The sequence below is a fragment of the Limulus polyphemus genome, unplaced genomic scaffold (assembly GCF_000517525.1).
Source record: "Limulus polyphemus unplaced genomic scaffold, Limulus_polyphemus-2.1.2 Scaffold422, whole genome shotgun sequence".
NCBI lineage: Eukaryota > Metazoa > Arthropoda > Merostomata > Xiphosura > Limulidae > Limulus > Limulus polyphemus.
Genome location: NW_013666032.1, coordinates 299,981 through 305,980, shown reverse-complemented (window position 1 = coordinate 305,980; position 6,000 = coordinate 299,981).

Here is a 6,000-nt window from a genome sequence, read left to right as displayed (position 1 = left end):
TGTGTCGCTGAAGTTTCATCTGAAATAAATTATACGGAAAATTAACAAACGAACAGAGACGTAACAATATTATCCTTTGATTACGACAAGCCACCGGTATAAACCAGACTGAGACATGACCTTGAAATATCAAAACAGACTTTGAATGAAAACATTTGTAAAGCTTGCGTCTTTACATAAAAATCAAATAACACTTTTCAATATATAGTTGATTATACAGATAAAATTTTAAAGTAAAAGTTTTTTAAGTTAATCATCTTTTGCATTTATTCTTATCTATCACCCTTTATATTTTCATTCCTCGAGCAAAAATAGCTTGAACTATAGCTAACTTATTGATGTTTTAAAATTATACAATTAAATCATGAAAGAATGAATACTATTGCTTATTTATGGCAAATAATAGGAATGTGACTTAAATTTTCAATTTCATATGCTATTTATTATAGATGACAAAATATATTTGTACTTTTCCATTTGGTAGGTTGGTGAAACTACTATTTTTACTTTTGTAAAATAATTGAACTCACCTCTGGGGTTAGACTCTTAGGGAAAACAACTGCGGAAGATGGAATGTAACCAACGTCGCCATATTTATTCACCACAAAAAACCAGTTTGGTAGTCCTAGTGATTTGTCTAAAAGAAAGAACCGTTCTCCTCTCGCACACCTTAAACATCCTTCATGTAAGGCAAGATGATTGATTCTTGCCCTGAGCATAAGATTAGGCCTAGCTATTTTAGGTTTCTAACACTTATTTTGGATACAGTAATATTTAATCTTGTGGTGGGTCATCTAAAAAAGTTGGAAATGGAAACAATATATTTTATAATATTGTGTAAGGCATATTCTATAAACAGTTAGTTTAATAGTGATACTTTGGGTTTACAAGATAACTAAAATTTGATCTTAGCCTATGTTTTTGACAAGGGATCGGGTCAAGGAGTGGTCTAACAAAAAGTTAACGTTAGATCTGCCATGTGCTTTACCAATGAGATGAACTTTGATATCAAGTCTTGTTTCACAGTTAAATACACCAACTGCCTTAACTTATCTTGAACAATAAGTTAAAATAGTATAAAATAAAAATTCATTAAGTTATTCAAATATTAACTTTGTAAGAGTAAGTTAATTAGGCCTCATCGTAATGTTAGGCCTAACAGTTTAACTTTGTATTTGATGTAATAATAAAATATAACTTAGATACGTCATTCTATGTTAACCTACTATATATATCGTAGAAACATATAAACAAATATTTGCATAATATTTAACAAATAACACAAAATATATTTGACTGCAAAATGCAACACTAGGTTTGATTTAAAGCATTTCCAACGTAAGGCAAAATATACAATTTAAATTCCACATTAGACAAAACAGGGCTAAATACGTTATTATAATATATGTATAACTATAAATTACGACACCAGACTGAGGTCTAAAGCATTAAAAAAAATATTTAGCAATATGATTAATTGTACATAATTTTCATAATAATCTTATACATTAGTAGCAATGCCAAGCAAACATAATTTCAATATTAAACATAAAACGTTTCCGTGTATTTGAATTTGTGTGTGAATGTGTGTATGTCTTGAAAATAAAAATATAACAAATTTAAGTGGAACTTAGCATGCACAGACCTGATCCGCTTTCACCTATACAACCAGCCTAATTAATCGTTAGTCATAGAAAGTAAATATTTTACCGATATTAAGTAGGTTTTGGCAATCTCAGTGCACTAACACAGTACATTTATAGTTAAATTATTTTTTATTTCTATGTTTGTGTATTATTTCTCCATTAATTAGAGAAAATACTTTGAAACCGGAAAAAGATTGGATGAAAAATGTTACCATATTGAATGTATCTAGATTATACAGAAACCACAACTATAAATTCGGTTTAAACACAGGTTATACGTGGGTCCATATTTTAAAATACAACTTTGAGTATAATCGAATTATATTATCTGACTTTTTTCTAAGATTATATAAAGTTTTAAACTTGTATATGTTATGTATATTTTTTAAGCCATCGTCGCAGATTTCTTTACAACTTAAATCATGAGTTATTTATTGTCTGACATCTAAACTTAAGGTCTAATGTGAGTCTTACTATTATCAATGTTTTTATTACGCTCTTTATTCTTACCCATTAGACTGTTTAAAGTGAACCAGAATCTATTTTGTTACTTTTTGTGGTGTATTCCTGTTCATGGATTTCCCGCAGAGCAAGTGTAGGGTCCGTTAAACAGTAATTTCGATGGATATGATAACTACTGAGTATGAGTTCATTTACTTTCTGGACCCTGACTGAGTCCATCAACAAAGAAAGAGTAAGCAACAAAATGTACAAAACAACAATATTTATTGGGACAAGCACAAACAAAGTTAAAATACAATACACTAATACAAAACAAGGGCAAGTGTCTTTGTGGATGTGTTGAGCCAAAGAGAGACGTGTAAAATAATCTTTAACTTTCCTTTCACTAGTCCAGTGTGAGTCTCTCTGTAAGCTATACTAAAACACCAAAGTTAAACTAAATCAAAACTTTTAAATGATAAGCAAACGTTAAACCTTTGAGTCTATGAGAGTCTCTCCGTGAAAGAACGTACTAAAACCGCTCAAAATACTTTTATGTGTAATTCGAAAACTACGTTTTGATTTAAATCCAAATCTTTTTAACAGGGAAGAATATGTCTTTAAGTACTAAACAGCAACAAAGCCTGGTTCCTCATGCTACGCTCTCTCATCGTATACGTTACATAGAGTCATACGTGTTCGATCGTATACAGGCGTGGAAGCTCCAGGCCATTACCAAATTCACCAACAGAAAATACAGCTGTCTATCTCAACAGTTACCTTCTATGAGAACACGCCTAATGCTTAAAGGTTCCGTGTACAATTAAAGTAAAGAGAAGCCATGTTGTTCACTTTGAGCAACTGCACATCCATATCGAAGTAAAATAATATAGAACCTTCAAAAATGTACATATAAGAGGCTAACTTCGCGTTTTGGACTCGTAGTCGGATGATAGCGAGTTCGAGGCTGGCCCACATCATGCTGTTGTGTCCTTGAGCAAGACACTTGACCCCACTTGTTCCAGTGGTCTAGCTGCATGATGGATACCTAGCTGTTAGCTGGATGTTAATCTCCGATGAAATGGCATTCTGTCCAAGGGGAATGGGTCACTATTCTCATCTGCTTGTGCCATTGGAACCGGAGTTCGAAAGCACCGGCCTTATATGCCGTATAAAGGCACGACAAGAATTTAATTAAACTTTAACTAACACATGTTCCAGGTCTGTATCACACATTACCCCCCACCCCCCTATATTTTCAAGCAAACTTGGTCTTTCCTTTTTCTAAAACTACAAACGAATCAAACTTCAATTTTGCATTGCTCAATAAATCAAAATCACTTATTGGCCTTGTATTGGAATAATGTTAAGAAGGTACTCAGAAAACTATGTTATTTGCAAGTATTTCTGTGCGATCAAAAATATTACAACACAATCAAATAAAATATTTGGTACAACAAGTGTACATTTGTAAGGTCAGTTATTTCTGTTTGTGAATTTTATTTTCCACAGATAATTTTACCTTAACCACTCACACTTCAGTTCAAAGCAGAGTTTATTTGGCCCTCACTTGTGAAACACAAGTTCTCCCCTAGTGCTTTCAGCGGTAAGTGTAAAGGCTTATAACCCTAAAAAACCGAGTTTCGATACCCATTGTGGGTATAACACAGATAGCCCATTTTGTAGCTTTGTGCTTAACTACAATCAAGCGAAGAAGTTACATTTATTACAACAAAAAACTTCTTTCATTGCACAAATTTTCGTCCCCAGTGGCACAGCAGTATGTCTGCGGGTTTACAATGCTAGAAACCGGGTTTCGATGCCCGTGGTGAGCATAGCACAGATAGCACTTTGTGTAGCTTTATGCTTAACTACAAACAAACGCAAGTCCAACGATGTTTTCCTGCAAGTGTGGCATGAGTCTAGCCATTACTCTAACCTCTTTCCAAAAATTCACCACCTGATAAGTGTTTCAATGTCGACAACAGGTTCTCTGTAATACTTCACAGACCAGTAACTACAGTTAGCTTCAAAATTAGAAGTCTTGAAATTTGTATCAAATTATTGTGCTTTCTTTAAATGTTGCCTACTGATTATGTTATTAATTCATTCATTCTGTGTTATGCAACAGTCATAAATGACTGTGTATAAAGTTTTATATATACGTGTGCAATGCATTTCACTCACTCATACACACACACATATGAATGCAAAAACATATATGGCCATACACATTTATTTGAAGTGTTTATACATTATTACGTACATTAGTAGGTTTCAACAGGCTGTCACGAGCCTGTGCGTCATTACTATAGTAACAAACTTGGCCTACTTCCTCAACTAAGCATTAAAGTTATGGTAACTTCTGATGTTAAGTAATATGCCATCCCCTGATAGAAGTAAAAACTACACTCTTTTACAGGTCTCATGAAATATATCATTACTGGCAGAATTTAGCTGAACTAAGACTTTTAAAGCATAATGTTTTTGTCAGAATTACTGCTCATCCTGTTATTACTTTGTATATCAATACACATTCAAATCAATCTCAGCTTGATACTATTATCCACAGTAGATGGGCTTAATATCAGGAAACCTATCAGTTACAGACCATTGGGACATAGTAATGCCTTATACAAGTTGACCTCCTCGTATTGTTCCCCGGTGGGACAACGGTAAGTTTATGGACTAACAGCACTAAAATTCAGGATTCGATTCTCCACGGAGGACACAGCAGATAGCCCAATGTGGCATTTTTCTAAAAGAACAAACAACAAACCCCTCTTGTTAGTTGGCATCACAGAAAAATAATTACAGCCAATAAGACTTATTCCATAGAAATTCACAGTAAGCCAATTCAACTTCTGTACTGGTAAAGAATACAGCGCCCTCACTGCACATGCAGGTTATACACAGTTAAGTGATCATGCGAGAACTTTTATCGAGCAATTTTCATCCTGTTTGGAGGAGCTGTCACTACTCAGTAAGACTGAGCAATCTTCGTGAAATGTTGGACACCATTTTGCAATGGAAAATTACTCAATAGATTGAAAAGCAAGGGTGGCAAAACAACTGTCCTAGTTGTTGATAATCAAGTGGATGTCACACAATGTAGTGCATATGTTGAAAGGTGAACAGGATGCCATGTGTTTGTCCCATTTAGTTCGAGTGGGATTTAGAAACTTTGCATGCATATGCTTTATAGTCTGTATCACCCACTCAAGCCACTGTACTAGGAGTGATAGAGTGGATTGTACGTCTTCACATGCCCCCTCTACCCATCACTGTGCTCAACTCGGAAAATAACTGAATAGTGAAATTAGTTCCTTTATCAACTTGAATCTCTGCAGGGGCACCAAAACTACCTATCCACTGCTCTGCCAACACAACAATAATGGACTATGCTAGATTGTCGACCAATGGGTATGTGATCGAGATACTATTACCTTCTTTATGGAAACCCATAGAGAACCACTAAAGAAATATTTTTACAAATTATTATCAGTCGTGATGTGGTTTACTGTCACACAAATTATATATATAGTTCACTCTTCACCAGGTGTTGTATTCCATCAACCATCATAAATAATATTCCTGTCCCTATAAGGAATTTATTTACGTATATATATATATATCGTAAATTCCTGTGCAATATTATATTTTGGTTAAAAAATTCAAATACTAACTTTCTTATCATTTTCGCAAGAAATACTAATAATTTAGGATCTCTTCAGAAGGCGACATGAGTGTATAACTAGTTGTTTCTCTTACCTGTTAAAGGAGATACTAATTAATTTGTGAGACGGATATTCGCATATCAATATACTGGCAAATTTTATATTTGTTTTACCCCTGATATTGTTAGTTGTTAGTAACAAACTGTTGATAATTTTACTGTCAATATTTTGTTGTT